This window comes from Canis lupus, chromosome 29 (assembly GCF_048164855.1).
Source record: "Canis lupus baileyi chromosome 29, mCanLup2.hap1, whole genome shotgun sequence".
Lineage (NCBI taxonomy): Eukaryota > Metazoa > Chordata > Mammalia > Carnivora > Canidae > Canis > Canis lupus.
The window spans coordinates 19806897-19828461 of NC_132866.1; the positions used below are offsets into that span (position 1 = coordinate 19806897).

The following is a 21565-nucleotide window of genomic DNA, read 5'->3' on the forward strand; positions in this document are numbered from 1 at the left end:
AAAACAACAACAGTTCAGTAAACAGTTTAAGGAACAACAAAAAAAGCAAATAGGTGAACAGGAAAAAATTTAGTTGAATGATAAAGCTATAGGCTCCTTCCCAAGAACACTGCACATTACTAGCAGCTAGCACAAAACTGACCATCTATCTTATCGTGCTTCCCCCTAAGCTGTGCATTATCAGTTTTACAATAGACAAGCCATTACTTACAAAAATATTTGAAGCTGCTGTACATTTCTTAAGCTGGTTTTTGTGTGGCAATTCTGATGCAATGCCGCCCTAAAAATGAACTTTGTTTTAAACAGTGAGATATCCACACTCTCGGTGCGGTTAGAGCAAGGGTGGAGCCCACTGGGGGAAACAACACACCCAAGCAGACCTCAGTGACAGCAAACTGCACGTTAATACTGCCACAACATTTTTCAGGGCTTCAGAGTCAAAACTAATTGGTTAATCCTCTTCAAAGAAACGAGGGGGGTGGGGGGGAGGAGACGGTGTTCATGTTTGTAGATCTGCTTTCCTGCTATGAAATAAAATATTGACTCATTTCTTTTTTCTTAAGAAAGTAAAGATAAAATGCAAGGTAGAACACACAGCTCAACCAGCAGAATGTGAGGTGGAAGTGGACGACTATAAAGGAAGTCCAACCATGCCAACTTCTAAGTTTAGCAACAGCAGCTTCTGTATATCTCAAGGTGTTGGCAACATCGTTCACTTTAGAACTTTACTTTTGGGGTATTTGGCCAAAACAGGGGACCCAATCATGAACTTAAGCATTACCTACCCTTCTCTATCAATGCTCTAGTTCTCCTGGTAATACAGAAACAATAAAAGCACTTCTTATCAACTAACTAGCAAGAGTTGCCTTAAAAAAGGGGGGGTTTGATTTGTAAATTTGTTTTCATAGACTATTAAAATACATAAAAGGGAGATTTTGATGAAAATTACTAATATGCATACCAGACCTTAAAAAAATTTTTATAATCACCTACTTTCAAATAATTTCCTAAGTTTTGATTTTTAATTTTTTCCTGATATATTTCCAAATAAGATATTCTGTCAGATGTATACATACTGCCTAAAAAACTTAGTGACTAAAATAATTTATCAGTTATTGAAACTGTCACCAAACATCTGGTTATTGTTCAAAGTGATTTTAATCAATACTACTTCCTGTATATGCACATTCAGACACAGCCAACAGTTACTTGTAACTGAACTCCTGTAACTCATGGCATGAAAAATAGGGTTTTCAGTAAAATACCCATGCTTAAAAAAAAAAAAAAAAGCTTTGTAATCTTTACATTGAATTTAAAACAAAGAAATGGCTTTTGGAAAAGAGCAGGAAAATATTATTTTTAATGATACATGTTGTCACTTTACCCTCTGCCAAATGCTACTTCCTCACAGTGGAAAAATAAATCAGTTTGGGGTCTGAACATTTCCATTTTCTGCTCCCCCACCACTATTTTCAGAGGTGGCTCAGAACAGCTTCTTTTAGGATCCTCAGAAAGGGGTGCATACTGCCCAATCTAGCCTTTTGTTGAATTATAAGGTCACTTTTACCATAAATTAACCCACTCAAAAAAAAAAATTAACCCACTCAAGCTTGCTTTAATTATTTTTCAACCATATATATAATTATGACTCTCCTGCCATCCCTTGCTCTTCTCCAGCTCACTTCAAACTGAACTTAAAGGTAGCAGATATTTTGAAGAATTCCATTTTGATACTTTTTGGATTTGCACTGCTGGAAATGTCTGTTTTCAAGTCAAACTTCACTTTCACAGCTGCAAAGGAAATGACAAGAGAAGAAAAACACAGCCAATATATATCAGCAATTAATTCCATCCACAACTGCCCAGCTGTTTGTGCATGGAAGAATCAGTCTGTTTCCTTTTGGGGCCTTCACCACTGAAAATTGATACTGCACATTCAGAGACACAAGCTGTTTGTAACATGTCAGGAATGTGCACAAGATCACACAGAGTTGAAAAGACCAAATGAAATCCAGATCTAGTTTTCTTGGGACTCGCCAGTATTATTTCATAGCTGAAAAATAAAAAAATAAAAAATAAAACACCCCAATATCACACAGAGAGCAAGATACATGAAAAAATACTCTCCCTTCTGAATATGGTCCTTCCAATAAAGAGGAAAATCTGCCAATGACATCAGATTTAGTATCAAGAATAGACACTCTGACTTACTGGCATAGACAAGGTGTGACATTCTTAGGAGTCCACGTGCCCCCAGTATGTTAAATCCAGCCAATACTTTTTGGACTACACAGTTGCTTGCCCAATGTGTAGTTAGTCCCTTTAAAAAAAATACCCTTATAAATGTGAAAATTGTTGAGAACCAAGGCTTTCACCACAGTGATGTAGAAAAGCAAGTTTTTCTTGGTTAGTTCAGACATTATTTGGCACTCATATACACCTGCGTGTTTCAGGGATTCATGTAAATTTACTGATCCAATCTCCTAGGGTAATTCTCAAGCAATCAAATTTTTCCTTCCCTCTCCTTATCAGTTTTGTGGATTTTAGATAAAAACACTGTCTATTGAGTGCCAGAGGCTTACCAATTATAGTACAAGCTCCTTTGCAACTCAAAACATTTCCTGACGTACCACCTTCCAACACCAATTTCATTTCAAATATGTTTCATTTAAATGTCGTTTTGTTATATTTCCAAACACACACTATTGTAAAATGGTGTGTATTTTCATTATGTAAAGTGACTTGTAAAAAACTTATGAAAGTTAGAAAATAAGATGACTCTTTAGAAGAAAATAATTCAAAACATATTTTAGCTATCTTATTGGGGTTTTTTTTTTATTTTATTTTTTAATTTTTATTTATTTATGATAGTGAGAGAGAGAGAGAGAGAGAGAGAGAGAGGCAGAGACACAGGCAGAGGGAGAAGCAGGCTCCATGCACCGGGAGCCCGACGTAGGATTCGATCCCGGGTCTCCAGGATCACGCCCTGGGCCAAAGGCAGGCGTCAAACCGCTGCGCCACCCAGGGATCCCTCTTATTGGGTTTTTATATGAAATTAGGTATCCCTATGACTGAACTCACTGTTCTAAGGACTCTCCCCTCCGCTTTTGCTACATAAGAGTTCATGCACTCTTCATTCCCATACATTCTCAAATACAACTTAAATGAGACACTCATTTGGGGCACCACCAGGGCTTGGGGCTTAACAAATGAAGAGAAGATAAACACTCTGCTTCAAATATGAGATGGACGTTCCATAAGCTTCAGAATGAAGATGCTCTCAAGTGCCAGAACTCAAACTAGCACAATGAGAAGCTGTCTCCAACTAAAGTGCTGGGAAAGCACGAAGTGTCATTTGTTAAGGAAACACAAGGCATCTCAAACTTGCAGTTGACTGAAAACAAAGCACGAAACCAAAAAAAGAGCTTATCTCTTAATAAACCCACCAGATCAAGGATATTTCTAGGGTAGGAGAAGGGGGGTGGGAAAAGTTTAATCTTTAGCTGATGGAGACATTAAATTCTGGAAATACTGGTATAACTATTAGTGACTCAAAGAGACACAGAGATGAGCTTTGCTTGGCAAGCTTCAGCTCTCTGGGACATTCAGACTAACTTGAAATGTCTATGGGAAGAGGACACCTGGGTGGCTCAGTGGTTGAGCATGTCTTTGGCTCAGGGCATGATCCCCTTCTGGGGATTGAGTCCCACATCGGGCTCCCCACAGGAAGTCTGCTTCTCCCTCTGCCTATGTCTCTGCCTCTGTCTCTCATGAATAAATAAATAAAATCTTTAAAAAAAAAAAATGTCTATGGGAAGGAACTTTCCCATCTAGAGGAATGGTTCATCAGCAAGGAGCCTGCTTGGGATTCTCTCACTCCTTTCTCCCTTTGCCCCTCTCCCTGCACTCTCCTCTCTTGCTTGTTCTCTCTCTAAAATAAATCACTTTTTAAAGTTTATTTTAAACAACTCTAAATAGTTATGCCTTTGCAACCTATGCATTAGAACATTCCCCACTACATCAAATAACCTGATTGCACAAAGTGATCAGGCATGAATGAAACAGATGGAAGAAGCCTACAAGGAAATTTTTTAAAAGATTCATTCATTCATTCATTCATTCATTCATTCATTTATTCAGAGGGAGAGAGAGAGGCAGAGACAGGCAAAGGGAGAAGCAGGCTCCATGCAGGGAGCCCTACACAAGACTCAATCCCGGGCCTCCAGGATCACACCCCGGGCCGCAGGCGGCGCCAAACCGCTGAGCCATCCGGGCTGCCCCTACAAGGAAATTATAAAGTTAAAAGAAAGTGTACACTCATCTGCTCCAACTACTCCCCTTCTTAGGTGAAAGAAACAAAACTTCTAAAGTTTTAGCTGCCTGTACCAGTCAGCCAGTTGGTCAGTAATGTCTTGGTTAGGCATAGTACAAGGTTCTTAGGCAGCAGCTCTACATTTGGCTTTAGTATGAAGAGAACTTAGAAGCTTGGGAGAGAATGCTGGCTCAGAGGATGAGGTCTGCCACTTACAGGCTATATACAACTTAAGCAAGTTTCTTGGTTTTGTTTTTTTAAACTCCTTTGAATATTAGTCTTCCCCTATGTATAACAAGGAAAATCTTAATTCATAAAAGTTGTATGGCTGGGGGGTGGGGGTGAATGGGTGACGGGCACTGAGGGGGGCACTTGACGGGATGAGCACTGGGTGTTATTCTGTATGTTGGCAAATTGAACACCAATAAAAAATAAATTATTAAAAAAAAGTTGTATGGCTTAAAAGAGATAACTTTTGTAATGCGCCCGGCATGTAGTAAGTAATCAAAAGAAAGAAATATAAGAAGTAGAAGCAAAATCAACAGTTCCAGGGGCAGTTCAAGTATATGCCCATTCATATACTGCTTCTAAGCTTTTGTGCTACCCCTACGTTTGCTCTCATTTTACATACGCAAAGAAAAAATAGCAAATAAAGCATTACTCTTTATTCCCTACCAAGGGAAGCAATTTTTTAGATCTGGGGGGGAAAAAAAGGCTACTTGTTTCCTCTTTACCTTCCTACTATGACAGAACTGGAGTGGTTGGGGGAGGGAGGCACAGATTTTCTACTTTGTAGTGACTACTTCTACCTTAATACACTTATATCTTTACCAGTCTTTGTATAAAGAGCTCCTTTTGCCTGGTGTGATCTTTCTTTTAACCATGAAGTGAGAATTCAAGGCCCAGTTAAAATCTAACCTACTTTACTGGTCTACTTATAACAAAATTAAAGCTTTTTCATCCTGTGTTTCCATAATGCTTTAAATAACAGCATTATAGAACTCATACCAGATGGCTGCTTCCATGAGTTTCCCTTACTTAAACGGGAGCATCTTTGTATTCTAATACCTAGCACATGGAAACCATCCATAAGTGTCTGCTGAATGGATATGCCTGGATAATGGGTACTCAGTTATGATCAAAGTAGCTAAAAAACACTGAGTCTGAACATTCACCAAAAAGAAAAGCAAAGCGCTAGAAAAGTAGGGAGCAGGGAGATGACCACAGGGTTTGAAATTAAATAGATTAAAAGTCAACTGTGTGCAAACTCTTGTGATCCTGGAGAAATGATTGCTGAGCAGTTAAGGTACCACTAGAATAATTCAGACTGCCATGTGCTTTAAATACTTATCCTGTGGGGATCCCTGGGTGGCGCGGCGGTTTAGCGCCTGCCTTTGGCCCAGGGCGCGATCCTGGAGACCCAGGATCGAATCCCACATCGGGCTCCCGGTGCATGGAGCCTGCTTCTCCCTCTGCCTGTGTGTATATGCCTCTCTCTCTCTATCTCTCTCTCTGTGACTATCATAAATAAATAAAAATAAAAAAAAACTTAAAAAAAAAAAATCCTGTGCACCACCCACAACAACTCTCCTAGGCAGTACTATCAGGCTCCTTTTATACAAGAGAATATGGAGACTCAAAAAGGTTAAGCACATAAGGTAACATAACTTATGGCAATGGAGATAAAGTAGAGAAGTGATTTTTCATTACAAGTGATTTTCATAATAGACCAATTTTACAGAGTATGAAGAGGCTCTGGGTTTAAGAGAATCCAGATAGTGGAGGGGCAACCAAATAGCAAAAGAGATTCAGCTGAGGGAGCAAAACTCAAAGGGAGAGAAAAGGCCTGGCCAAAAAAAAAAAAAAAAAAAAAACGCACAAAACAAAAAACCAAAGCTGAGACAATTAAGAAGAGTGTGAGTTTTATGTAGGACTCATCTCCATGGAAGAGCCGGCCCCGCTGGAGTTATGAAACCTAAGTTGGAGATGGCCCTAGAACCATAGCAGTGCTAAATCATACCTTTTACTCTTATGGCTCCTCCCTTCCCAAACCAACTGTTCTAAGAAATAATAAAGACAACATGGATAACTACTTGATAAAAATGCCAATCATGGTGTTCACGCTTCAGAAATTAATGAGACCCTTGCCAAGTTGGTGAAACTCAACTCTTGTCTATAGGTTATCTGGCTATATTCTGTAATTTCCCATTTAGGAAAACACTGGGTTTTGACTCCCTTGCAAAGATGAATTTGTGAAGGAAAGCCTCCACGTTGAAGTTCAAAGCCTCAAGTGCCACAGCCCTCTGGCTTACCTCCAACACAGCATTCATTACAGTGGCTCACAATTTTCTGTTTGCTGGTGTAGCTCTTACACATGCTATGAGCAACTGGCAGGCAGGGCTGCTCAGCACCTAGCACAGGACAAGCTCAAAAAACATATGGAGCCTATTTAATATCTGATAGATGGTTTTTTGTAAATGAGGTAACCCAGGATTTAAAGATGAAGCAGTTACAGGAAAGGCAAGAATGGGAATAAGTGGGGACACCTGGGTGGCTCAGTGGTTGAGTACTGCCTTTGGCTCAGGGCGTGATCCCAGGGTCCTGAGATCGAGTCTCACCATCAGGCTCCCCGCCTGCTTCTCTGCCTCTCTCTGTGTCTCCCATGAATGAATTTAAAAAATCTTAAAAAAAAAAAAAAAAAAAGAATGGGAATAAGTGAAATATAGTAAATGTTCAAAATTAGCTTTTTTTTTTTTTTTTTGGCTGGATAAAAAAATGCATACTATATAACCTATAATAATTGGCAAGTTAAGCTTAATAAAGCAGAAGTAGAAATTCAGTAAATCATTAGGTCTAAAGATTGGGCATGATCCCCATTTAAAACAAAAATTAACCAAACTAGTGAGCTTGTATTCTATCTGAAAATTGCCAAACTTGGAGTGGAAAAACAGTTATGTGGCTTTGACTCTCCCATGGCATAATACTTTCAAAAATAATGCATTTTATTAATAACCTCTTAGAAGAGACAAAGACTACATGGGGGGGTGGTGAAGAGTAAATATTTATGTGCTATTAAAAAACCTTCAGTCACAAATAATTTCTGCTTTAGAGAAAAGTGCAAAAAAAACAACAGAAAACACATATATGTAAATATACTATGGCCATTTGACACAGCAAACATTCATGACAAATGCAATTTTTTAAAAATATTTTATTTATTTGAGAGAGAAGGGATGGGGAGAGGCAGACCCCCCACTGAGCGAGGAGCCCAATGCAGGGCTTGATCCCAGGATCATGACCTGAGCTGAAGGCAGATGCTTTACCAACTGAGCCACCCAAGTGCCCCTGCAATTTCTTGTTAAAAATATTACTGTTGCTTTGATTTGCTCCATCCAAGGGTGTGGGACTAATGTAGGCATTTTTTAATTTTTGCTCTTTCTAAATATGAAAAAAATATCTTTAGTTGGAAAAATGGCTCACATTTCAAATAATTTACCCAATTAAAAAAAAAAGCCACCTTTTTTAATCTTGGGAAATTGAAGTATTCTCATTCCCCCCCCAAAAAAAAAAATGTTCAAGTACTTAGCTTTAAACACTGCTCTATGATAGGCAGGTGTCCAGGACACCTGGGTAGCTCAGTGGTTGAGTGTCTGCTTTTGGCTCAGGTTGTGATCCCAGGGTCCGGGGTCCCCTATGGGGAGCCTACTTCTCCCTCTGCCTCTCCCTCTATGTCTCTGCCTCTCTCTGTGTCTCTCATGAATAAATAAATAAAATCTTAAAAAGAAAAAAAAAAAAAGGTAGGTAGCCAAGTTGACACACCACATGACTTAAAGGACTTGATTTCTCAGATCAAGCTCTGGAACACATGCTGCCACTTTATTACAAGAACACATCCCCTCCTCCAAAATGAAAAGTTCCAAATCCCTCAATACTATCAAAATATAGGGCAAGAGACAGGTTTAGAAATGTTCTTCCCTTTTCATTCCCATACCTCAACCCCTCTGGTTCCACCTGCCCTCAATGAAAGTATCTGGATGGCTGGTAGATTTGCCACCTTTCCATTTCCTCAGGCAAACTGGCAGTGTGATAGAAGGTTTAATTAAAACAAAAACACAAAAACAAAATTGGCCTACAAACCCACATCTCCTTAGCATTTCAGAAACACTTCAGTTAAAAAAAAAAAAAAGAAAACACTTGAGTTTAGTGCATCATTCTTTCTGCCTCCAAGTATTACTCTTGTTGGACAATATCAACTTGATCTGTGCCATATCTACAGCTGCACTAATTTTAATCTACTCTGATTTTAGATTTTAAAACTTGCCTTTAAATTCTAAGTTAGTAAGTCAATTCATCAATTAATCTTTCTACTTTCTGGTTAAGATTTATTCTTTTAACAATAACTCATTTAACACCTACTATGTGCTTGCAATTGAAGATGTAATACGGCAGAGTATGCAAGAAATGAATAAGCTGTTACACCTGATCCTAAGACATTAAGAACTTAGTGGGTTAGGGGAGGAAGAAGGGAGACACCATTCTTAAACAATTATATTAGAGCTCACTGTGTTATTGTGTTATAATATACATATTACAGACTCAGAGAAAAGAGCCAATTTGAAAGGTTCCTAGGAAGTTACACTTGAGCTTGGTCTTAAAAGGTCTGGTGAGGAGATGATGCACAACTCTGGCAGAAAGATATGAGAAGACAAAGTGCTTCTTAATAAAGCCATGTGTTATAGTACAAGTTTATTTTTTTAATTTTATTTATTTTATTTAGAGAGAGAGACAGAGAGAGAGAAGGAAGGCAAAAGGAAAAATCTTAAGTAGGCTCCATGCCCAGCACAGAGCCCAACACAAGGTTCAATCTCACAACCCTGAGATAATGACCTGAGCCAAAATTAAGAGTCAGATGCTCAACTGACTGAGCCATCCACATGCCCCAACATATGGCTTTACTTTAAATAAAAGTATTACAAATTGCAACTAATACAAAAGGGAAGTAAAATTGTCACTAGTTAACAATTTACAGTGGTATGTATAATTTAAACTACAGGAACCCTACAATCTACTAGCAAACTAAATAGTTTTGTGTCATGAGCTTTTGCTTTTACCCTAATCTTCTGACTTGCATGCTAAGAAAAGAATCTCAAAAGCCATTTATATCCTGCCTTGGAACAATGTTTGTTCTTACACTGTACTAACCAATGACTTAGAGATAATTAAGACCAATTATCTTGAAGCCAGTCAAACTGATCTGCCATCACATCCTCATGGAAGGAGGAATAAGAATGTTCTAGGTTAATACCAAGGTCAGTAAACAAAGACATGGTCATGGCACAGGTACACCATACCCTATGGGTTCAAATCCTTAAAGGTATCAAGTATAAGGAGGTAGATTTAATGGGAGGGGCTGAGAAGAAAAAAGAAAAACACAACTAATCACAAGCACTGTGCTTTTAAGTCACCTAAATTTTCAAGTTCAAGGCTCAGAAAGATGTTGATATATAAGAAAGGTTACTTTTGTGGGCTAATCTGACAAAAGTAAAAGGGATGCCACATTAAATTGCTAAGAACAGATTATCCATTTTGATCAGGTTACTACCAATGTGAAAATGCCATAAGGTTTAAGATAGGTTTCCACATGAAAGTACACATAAATAACAGAGACACATGGGTCCTGCATCAGGTTCCCCTCAAGGAGCCGAGCCTGCTCCTCCCTCTGCTTGTGTCTCTGCCTCTTTCTGTGTGTTTCATGAATAAATAAAATCTTTTAAAAAAATACATATAAATAACAATTCTCCCATTTTTATGAAGAATAATATGAAGGTCATTATTTACAGCACACAATATATGACAACCTCCTAAGTGAGAAACATCTAAAAACTGAAATTAAAGTAGAGCTATTTATATTACGTGAATTCTTTTTTTTAAAGATTTTATTTATTTATTCATGAGAGAGAGAGAGGCAGAGGGAGAAGCAGGCTCCGTGCAGGGAGCCTGACCTGGGACTTGATCCCAGGTCTCCAGGATCACACCCCGGGCTGAAGGCGGCGCTAAACTGTTGGGCCACCGGGGCTGCCCTTATGTGAATTCTTTAAAGATTCCTTGCCAGGTTCTTTTAGATAGCAATCTCTTCTGTGTTTAACATATTATCTGCAATGTAAGAGCTGTGTACTTTATATTCATGAACTCACATCTATAATACCTAAGCTCTGACTCAAAAAAACAAAACAACCTGTCGTAAAATGTCCAGACTGGGAAGTCTGATCCTGGAGTAGGAATTCTCAGTGAAACACACACCTTTGGACAGTGCATGAATAACTTCCTCAGAATATTCAGAGAAAAAGAAACCAAAAACCAAAAACCTTCTTGAGAACTGCTCCTAAGCCTTTGAGAAATAAGGTGACTAGAGTAGTACAAAAACTGGGTGGAAGAAGGCAAAGGAAGAGGCATCTTAAAGGGGCCACGAGTGACAAGCGATAAGGAGGATCAAGTAACTGTGGCAGCAGCATAAGGCCGGGCACACCCACAGGGAACTATGTGGCTTATTTCAAGGGGGTGGAACACTGAACAAATGAACAATTTTGATTTTGTTTTACTGAAAGGTTGCGCAATCCTACAAATGGGAAAAAGAAAAAGGAGCGTTTTTCCAATATAGAAAGTTAGGATGTAATAAATGGCCATCGCTTGAAAAAAATATTAAGAAGAGAATATCTTACATGAAAGTGAAAAATTGAGAACTTTGAGGAAAAGCAATATAAAGTCTATGTAAAAATGGAGCTGCATTATTTATTGATTGTCACGATAAAGCTTTTAATCCTGTGGACTATGCCATCCTTCAAGCAACAAGATCCCCATAAAGCACACTGACAAGAACATTGGGGTACGTGCATCAGTGTAAGGTTTTTCTTCACTCCAACTTTCAATTTGGCAGCTTATGGAAACAATTCTTAATGGCTGAGTTTTTAAAACTCACTCCAAGATAAGCAGGACTGTGACTCCTGTGGGCTATTTCTAAGTTGCCAAGTCATTAATCTAAAACAGCTCTCAATCCCTTTAAACTGATTCCTGCTGGCCCAATATAATAAATGATTTGATGTTTTAAATAAAAAGAGGAGGGAGAAGGAAGAAAGAAGGCCCAAACTAGAACCTCTGGAGTTACTTTTAAGTTTTAAAAAACTGGAAGCAATAAGATAATACACATTTACTACTATATTTTTCAATCATGTGCCTGGAAACTACAGAAAGGATTTTGGAAAGGCCTTTTGCCAGAAGCAAATTACTTTCTTCAATTTCAAGTTTCAACAGTTATTACCTTTGCTACACCCCCACAAATTAAAGCTGGGGAAAAAAAGATACATTTCAAGCTTTTTGCAGATGATTTACTACATTACTCAAATCTGTTCATTCCTGTAAGCATTAATTAATACCTTCCTACAGGAACTGGAAAATGCTGTTGTGCATTCAACAAGTGTTTGCCTTTGCTATGACACAAAAGTCAAGATGTACCTGATAAACCAGTAAGCAATCAGTGCACCCAGACCAATGCTTTTCGTATAGTCAGAACAGAGAAACCAGCCACAGCTTTAGCATTTTGGATCACTGGTTTAAAAACAAAAATTTGTAGCCAGGGCTCAAAAGAGGAATCTAAATACGCAAATCTTTCTCAATATAAAGCCATTACTGAGATTAAGAAATAGTCATAGAAATACTTCTTTTTCAGTAATTTCTAAAATAACTAGGCAATTTAAATCTATTACAAAACAATATAAACAAATTATAAGTGCTTAAAACTTATGAAGGAATCCTAATCAGAGTCATATTCGATTTATTAGGATGCATAAGATCAGAAGTAAAAAAATAAAAAGTTGTTTAGTCACACCAGAGTGGCCACAGCCACTCTGGAAAAACAGTATGGAGGTTCCTCAAAAAGCTGAAAATAGATCTACCCTATGGCCCAGTGATTGAGCTACTGGGTATTCACCCCAAAGATATAAATGCAGTGATCCAAAGGGGTACTTGCACCCCAATGTTTATAGCAGCAATGTCCACAAGAGCCAAACTATGGAAAGAGCCCAGATGTCTACTGACAGATAGACAGAATGGATAAAGAACATGTAGTGTGTATACACACACACATACACACACACACACACACACACACACAAAATGGAATACTACTCAGCCATCAAAAAATGAAATCTTGCCACTTGCAATGATGTGGATGAACTAGAGGTTATTACACTAAGTGAAATAACTCAATGAGAAAGACAATTACCACATGATCTCACTCATCTGTGGAATTTAAAAAACAAACCAGAGGATCATAGAGGAAGAGAGGAAAAAATAAAACAAGATGAAATCAGAGGGGGAAACAAACCATAAGAGACCCTTTAATCACAGGAAACAAACTGTGGGTCGCTGGAGGGGAGGGAGTAGAGGCATGGGGTAACTGGATGATGATGGGCATTAAGGAGGGCACGTGATATAATGAGCATGGGTGTTATATAAGACTGATGAATCACTGACCTCTACCTCTGAAACTAATACATTATACGTTAATTAACTGAATTTAAATAAACAATATTAAAAAAATAAAGACCATCTATGTCCTGAAGAAAAAAGTTGCTTGATCCTCTGAAGATGATGACCTCAATGTTGTGAAGAAAAAATTCCTAAATTAGAAAGCAAGTTTTCTTCAAGTGATAAGTTATGGGGGTGGAGAGTTCTTTCTACAAGGTAAGCAGTTGTTATAGACCCCCACCACACATTCACATAAATCCAGAATCGTAAAGTGTAATATCCTCAGTTAAAAGGTAGACAAAAAAAATCTGTCTACCAACAAAAGGAATTAAAAAGCATACACACAGAGACCAAACAAAAACAAAAACAAAAAACCCACAACACCTTAATCTGTCTTTTCCAGAATGCTGACTGGAAAAAGAAAAAGTCTCCTCTGAGAATCTGTAACAACAGGCCTACTCTTCCAACAATCTGGTCTTTGAATACACACACACACACAAACACACACCCCAACATGGTCCAAAAATTCTTTAAGCCAAGAGAACAATATAAAGTGGCTTTCAGTTGTGGCACCCCTGACACTCCACAAAAAGGGAACATAAATTCTGTCTGGAGAAAGGTGATCTCAAAACAGACTGCATAAGGATTTCCATAGATAAAATCTTGCCAAGTTAAAAATTCAAAATTACAAAGCACATGAGTAATAAATCACATTAAACAAAAGTCAGCAGAAACAACAGAGAATAGAATTTTTTTTTTTTTTTTTTAATTTATGATAGGCACACAGTGAGAGAGAGAGAGGCAGAGACACAGGCAGAGGGAGAAGCAGGCTCCATGCACCGGGAGCCCGACGTGGGATTCGATCCCAGGTCTCCAGGATCGCGCCCTGGGCCAAAGGCAGGCGCTAAACCGCTGCGCCACCCAGGGATCCCCAGAGAATAGAATTTGATACCACCCCCCAAGAACTGCACACAGCAAAATAATGAGACAAAAAATATGAAATAAAATTTTTTAACAATGTTCAGAATCCTTTAAGATAGAATTGGAAGCATGAGAAACAAGATGTTATAAAGAAAGACCAGAACTGAAAAACTACTGAATAATTGAAAAAAACTTAGCGACTGGATTAAGCAGAGTAGATTAGACCCACATAGAAAGAATAAACTAGAATCTACATTTGAAAAAATGAGCCAGAATGAAACAAAGAAATGGAATGTGTTTAAAAAAAAAAAAAAAAAAGACTAAGAGACAGAGAGTAAAGAGGTCCAATATACTGGAGTTTCAAAAGAGGAAACAGAATAAGGGAGAGGTTGTTTTAAGGAAATCATGGCTAGAGACATAGAGACAAATCACCTATAAAGGACTGGAAATTACATTTGCAATAGATTTCAAAAGAAAAAAGTCATAAACATAGAGATAATAGTGCTGAGAGAAGTTAGCAGCCTAAAATTGTGAATCAAACAGAACTATCAAGAATAAGTAAAATAAACGTCTCACTAAAGAGGTCTTTCTATAAACTCATTAAAGGAACTTCTAAAGGGTGAATTTCAGAAAAATTAAAAGTGAAGAACAGAGATGGAAGAAAGAGCAAAGAAAATGGTAAACAAGTGAGTAATTTTAAAAGTATTATATAAAATAGAAATAGCAATAACAAATGTAGGTTAAAAACGTGGAAGTGAAATCCTGATCAATAATATCACATAAGATGGAAACGGAGAATGAGAGTTAGCATTTTAAGATCCCTGTATTGTTCAGGAGGAGAGAAAAAGCTACTGACTTTAGACTAATAAAACTTTAATCTGATAAAAGATTATCCAGAATAGATTTTAAAAATCACTAAAAGAAAAAAAAAAAAAAAAGACAACCTAATCTGCTTATTAGTAAAAGATCTAAACAGGTACTTTCCAAATAAGAACATTCAAATGACCAAGATATGCTTGTCATCATTAGTCATCAGGGAAATACAAATTAAAACCACAAGGAGATATGCTATCTACCTATCAGTATGGTTAAAATGAAAACAAAAGCAAAAAATTGTTAATACCAAGTACTGGCAAGGATGTGGAGCATCTGGAACTCTTAAATAGTACAAATCCTTATGTCAATTAGTACAAGTATTTTGGGAAAATTTTTTGGCATGATCTACAAAACTTAGACACACATAGGCCATGTAATCTAGCTACACCTCTCCCAGGAATACACTCAAAAAATGCATATGCACGCACGCGCGCACGCACACACACACACACAAACACTAAAAACACACAAAAATATTCATGGCAGATTTATTTATTTGAGAAAGAGTGTGAGTGAGCACAAGCAAGGGGAGGGACAGAGGAAGAAAGAGAAGCAGACTCCCCCCTGAACAGGAAGCCCCAGCTTCAGCTCGATCCCAGAACCCTAAGATCATAAACTGAGTAGAAGGCAGATGCTTACCAGATTGAGCCACCCAGGTACCCTTAGAATTATTATTATTATTTTTAAAGATTTATTTTTTCATGAGACACGAGAGAGAAGCAGAGACACAGGCAGAGGGAGAAGCAAGCTTCTTGCAGGGAGCCTCATATGGGACTCGATCCCTGGACCGGCGTCACACCCTGAGCTGAAGGCAGATGCTCAACCACTGAGCCACTCAGGTGTCCCTGGAATTTTTTTTTTTTCCTAGAATTATTTTTAACAGCCCAAAACTAGACACAATCTGAATGACCATCCACAGAAAGGATAGATTATTATACATTCATAAAAATACATACAATAATGAGATAAACTATGATGCAACATGGATGAATTTCACACACAGAAATGTTGAGCAAAAGAAGCCAGATTCAAAAGAGTAGGTATTGAATGATCCAATTTATAGAAAACTCAGAAGCTGGCAACATTATACTATGATGTGCCAGAATTATGGCTACCTGGCAAGAAGGAGATAAGGCCCAGGAGGGCAGGCACATGACGGTGCTTCCGGTGTTCTATGTCTTGATCTAGGGTATTATACAGTGTATTCACTTTGAATATACTTGTTAACCTCTATCTTCTGATTCATGTACACTTTTCCACAGGTCTATTAAATCTACATTTAGTGGTTTACATAAAAAAATTAAGATAGTCTATAGGAAAAAGTCTCTCCTTCTGTAGCAAGAGCTTATAACTTGATGTCATCTTTTTGTTGGCCAGTTTAGCTCTCCAGAAAAACCTAAATCCTTTTTCTCACGAAACCAAAGCATTTTCCCAAAGTCTCTCACACATGTTGAATTGTATATTTCCTATAAAAACAAAAGCAAATTAATCCATCTAATTTTAACTATTCAGCATGGAGGAATAAATTGAGAGATTATCAAACAGAATTTAGATCCCAAATCAGTACACTACATACTCTTCACATTGGCAATACAGTAAAAAGACTGAAATGTACAGCAGAGCTGAAATGATCACAATGTTCAAACACTGTGGCAACAGCAATGTTAAGTATTAACACATTCCTTCATCTGACCTATACAACCACTTCTCCAATCTTCAGAACCTGCTACCCTTTTCTCGTAAGTAGAAACATTCCCAACACATTTAAATTAGGTCTCACAGTCATTAAAAAATTAAGAAAATTAAAATTGTTCAAAATTAAGTGATTATGTAAAATAAAAGCAAAAAACTGTATAATTACTAATGCACAGCAAATGATCAGGAATTTTTCCCCCTTGTATCGCATTCTGCTGGGTTAAGATTCTGAAATTCCTATTTAAAACCAACACATTTTAGTGTTATACACTCTTGCCCTAATGTAAGAAAATTTTCTGGATTCTTACTGTACAGAAACATTACATTTATCTTACTTTTGCTTAACACTGTTTTATCTCATGGTCCTAGAATCTGATAGAGAATGTGACATAAAAATATATCTGTTGGCAGAGTACTACTTTCTGATGTTATCGAAGAGCAAAGGCTCGGGGAGGATTCTTTCCCTCAAAAAGTGGAAGATTTAGTCTCATTTACTAACTTATTAAAATTCCTTACTATTCTGAAAATTTTTGTAATATACTTCATACTTTCAAATATATAAAGAATAGATATGTATTCTCAAAAATAAAAATCTAAGAGTGGGGCGACTGGGTGACTCAATGGTTAAGCATCTGTCTTACACTCAGCATCTGTGATCCTAGGGTCCTAGAATCGAGTCCCACATCAGGCTCCCTGCAGGGAGCCTGCCTCTCCCTCTGCCTATGTCTCTGCCTCTGTCTCTCTCATGAATAAATAAATAAAATCTTTAAAAAAATCTTATTAATCCTTCATTAGCTAGTCTATTTGTTATGGAAGGTCTTCATGCAAATGGATGTTTCTTTTTTCTTTTTTAGAAGCACTTGTATTCCATCTATGTATTTGTTTTCACATGCACTGTAAACAGAATTTACCCTCTGTGAAATACAGTACCAGTTTGCTTACCTCTTTATAAAAGTACTTGAAGATGCTCTCATTTTAAGTTCCCAAAGGCTGACTCCAGTCAGTCCTTTCACTTAGACTTCTCTAAGACCAACCAGCAGTAAGAGAAAAAAATACAATCCTTTTCCAGATTGTACTATACCAATAAAAGTGAGTGCCACTCAATAAGTCAACCGATAAGCCCCTGCCCACTATGTATACTGTTAGGAAGCCATCAGCATTAGCTGCGACTACACCTTAACTGTAATATGTGGCTCTGCTTGATGAGCCCCCACTCTCTGGACCACTGTAGCTTCTTTTTTAAAAAATATTTTATTTATTTATTTTAGAGACTGCGGGAGTTGGGGGATGAAGCAGAACAGAGGAAGTGGGAAATGGGGGGAGGGGAAAGAATCTCAAGCCGACTCTGCACTGAGCACAGAGCCCAACTTGGAGCTCCATCTCAGGACCCTGAGATCATGACTTAAGCTGAAACCAAGAGTCGATGCCCAACCAACTGAGCCACCCAGATGCCCTTCACTTGAGCTCTTTATCTTTCATATTATATAGTAAGTCTCTGTGAGTAACAGACACTAATATGGGAGACAAATACATTTTGTGCTAGCAGAGCTCAGGGTCCATGAATAGCAAAAACAGCTGAAAAGACCTTAAAGGTCATCTAGTCCAATTCTCTCTTTGCACCTGTGAGAATTCAGAGGCTCCTAAGGTCACTACCTAAAGTCATACAAAGTGCTTATCTCCTGACTTCAGGCCAGTACTTTTCCCATTCCATCAAAGTTAAAGTTGCTGCTTAGGAGATAATACTCAAATTGGAATCCTCTCTCCTATGGAACATGTTGCCATTTCTCTGTAACATCAATGAAGCATTCCACCTCAACTGAGATGTCAAAAAATATTTCAAACCTATCTGACCAATGTCAAAAATGAAGTTGTGCTAATGTGCATAACCAACTAGTGTACTAAACTTAAACACACATTAGATTGGGGCAGCCTGGGTGGCTCAGTGGTTTGGCGCCATCTTCCTCCCAGGGCGTGATCCTGGAGACCCGGGATTGAGTCCACATGGGGCTTCCTGCATGGAGTCTGCTTCCTCTGCCTTTGTCTCTGCCTCTTTCTCTCTCTCTCATGAATAAATAAATAAAATCTTAAAAAAAAACAAAAAAAAAAACCCCACAAATATTAGAGTATACAATTTCAAGGAAGGAAGGAGCTCTACGTAATTATATTGTTCCAGTGGCAATCAAATTTGTTTAGTATGGTTAGATGAAAGAAATAACATCAGGTTATTCTAAAACTTTGAAAATAAAATAGTGGGATAGTTAGAATACAGAGCAAGTATTTAATTCTTTGTAAAGGAATTGTGTGGTTTATTTTAAAAAATGAAACTACTTCGATTACAGCACTAGTCTAAAACATTCAAAAGCGGGATCCCTGGGTGGTGCAGCGGTTTAGCGCCTGCCTTTGGCCCAGGGCATGATCCTGGAGACCTGGGATCGAATCCCACGTCAGGCTCCCGGTGCATGGAGCCTGCTTCTCCCTCTGCCTGTGTCTCTGCCTCTCTCTCTCTCTCTCTCTCTCTCTGTGACTATCATAAATAAATAAAAATTTTTTTAAAAAATTCAAAAGCTCTTGAGACCTTCTTTTAAAAATGTATTCAGAAGAGGTTTCTTCTTATCATTCAGTTTTTGAAGCACACATACCCCATATTTAATTCACTCTCTGACTATAACCTAGTATTTAACCATTATTCACATCCTTATGTGGGCACATATCCAACCTCTTCCTCCATGAAACACTGGAATAAACTTTATTAGGAAATTAGAAAAATTAAATGAACAGGAGAGAAAGCAAATTCATTTTCACACAAAATACAGGATACAGCTGTGATCTGTCAAGCTTACAGACTATCTCCTTAACTAAGAGCAAACTTACAGGACTCTCCTTAGCTGAACAGGAAGTAGCAATCTAAAAAAACACAAATGTTCCCTAGCCCCAGTACTATTCCCTTCACTTCTCATTTCCAGCACACACTCACCCTTTGACCAGGCCTGTGTAATACACCCATTCAAATACCCTTGATGAAGTGTCAGTAAATTTATGGATGACAAGTTTTTTTGAGTCCACAGAATAACCTTTAATCATGATGTCCCCAGATAAAAAACCTGTGTTGGCTGTACTCTTCTGAAGAAACAGGTTGTAACAAAAATGACAAGACCTTCTTTGGTTCTTAAGAAGTTCATATTTCTGTATGATCCTTAGTTTCCCATTTCTTAAACTTGTTTCTATGGCACCAAAATATAACTAAAAAACCCAGAATTTCCCTTTCTGTCCTTTGCAGGATACTATGTAAAGTCACAAACATCAGGCACCTAATCCAGGCCCAAGGCAACAAGGCAACAGATGTGGAAAAGAAGAATTTCATAATGGAGCTAACACATGATTTATAAGTGATTTATAAACTATAAGTTAAAAAGATAAAAGCCAAGCAAAGCAGCAGCAAGAAAATGTTCTAGGCATAGAAGCAGCATGAGCAAAAGCAGCAGTATATTTGGGATCAATGGTAACAATACCATGGCAGATCCTACAGCTCCACTTTAGAATGGGTTTGTGATCCCAAAGAATGAGTTAGCTGGATGCTTAGATGTTTATTAGAGGTGCTTACACTGAATCAACAGGAGATCATATTCAAAATGGTAGTTCTACATACACATATGAGAGGCTCAAAACAAAGGAAACTGTGATATGCTCAAAAGGGTGTGTTTATAGGAGAGAGGAAGTGGTGAGCATTTTAATCAAGAGAACACTGTGAAATCACTTTCAAAATAATACCCCTTTCAGTTCTTTTATTTTCCCAATTTACCTTTTCAATCAATTGGAGGAGAGAGCAAAGCAGTAATGCCACAGTTCTCAAAGTACTATCTTTGTGAGATCTCATACAAAAACAGAGCTAACTCTCATACCATCTTGGGAAGTCACCAGAAAGTCGCCATCTTATCAAGTAGATGGTATATACTAGAAATGAAAAGATAAGCTATATGGAAAAAGCAATATAAGAACAAATGGGATAGAGAGAAGTAACTCTTTCTGAGCTCCTGCCCTCTCCCAGAGCAGGCTACACAATTTATGAACAGCTGGGAAATTTCTTTCTCACAGGAAAAGGAGGACTTCTTAGTTCACATTAAAGTGGAAATGACAAAAACTATATCACATGGCAAAATAGGTGCTTCCTGAAGGAACGAGACAGCACTGCCTTTACTTAAACACACACACACACACACACACACACACACACACGAAAAGCAAAACACATACAGAAAGCAAAGCAGAAAAAATCTTTTTCAAGAGATAAAGGGTAAAATAACTAAATCAAGGAAATATTTCATGGTAGGATTTAGCCTCAGGTGGAATAATCACTTAGTCCCAATAGGTTATCTCAAGTGCAAAAACACTTAAGGGGAATAACAATTCTTATCTCTATTTTAATAAATATCTAGTTTCAGCTTTTCTTCCATATATACACAAAAAGAATCTAATCTGTTTCATCACTAACTTATCACTAGTTCATATAATTCAGATTTTAAAGAATGCTTGAATGGTTCATTCTTCAAATATACTGATTCTTAACAAGCATATTCCTTCATTCTACAAAAAGTATTCTTGCAATGCCTACTAAATGCCAGACACGAGTTTACATGTTAGGGACAGAGTGGAGAACAAGTTTCCTGCCCTCAAGGAGCTTATTCAAATTGTGAAGGACAGGTTTTAAAAATCTCATTGCCTACTTTCACTTTACTGACTAGAACAGTGGATTCCAAACTTTACAGTTTTTACAGCAAATCAGAATTTTCAAAGCATGAGGAGCTATTAAAAAAAAAAAAAAAAAGAATCTCCAATACCCAGGCTGTACCCCATACCATTTAAATCAGGATCTTAGGGGTAAGACTCGGGTATCAGTAATTTTTTTTTGAAGTTTTCTACATGACTCCAAAGAACAGTCTATGGGAATATTAAAGAACCAGAGCATTGGTTCTCAACTTTGGGTCTTTGAAGGAATGGAGAACAAAAATAAAGAATCCCTAAGAAATAGATTGCTCTATCTTCTCCCTGTCATACCAACCAAATCAGAGGTTCACTGGGGGTACAGGACAATTTACTCTGTGGGGAGGTGAGATATACTTGCTATCACAATAGCATCTTCCCCATCCCTCACCTTAGAAGTCCCTAAAAAGGGGGCTGTCAAAAACACTAACAAAAATTAAAGTCCTTTATAGAACAAAATACGGTCCCTTTAAATTCCAT

The 21565-nt window shown here is 37.7% G+C and overlaps 1 protein-coding gene across 10 annotated transcripts in view; it reads right to left on the reverse strand.

The window, feature by feature from the left end:
• ADD3 (adducin 3) overlaps positions 1-21565 on the reverse strand; it is a 124166-nt gene that overhangs the window by 51463 nt on the left and 51138 nt on the right. Inside the window, exon 1 of one of the 10 annotated variants that reach the window (XM_072805376.1) lies at positions 212-606. The exons of 8 other annotated variants lie outside the window; for them this stretch is intronic. The gene's annotated coding sequence lies outside the window, so the exon portion shown is untranslated. Of the gene's footprint in view, positions 1-211; positions 607-21565 lie in introns of those variants that run through there. One more of the 10 variants, XM_072805368.1, reaches the window with a different exon arrangement.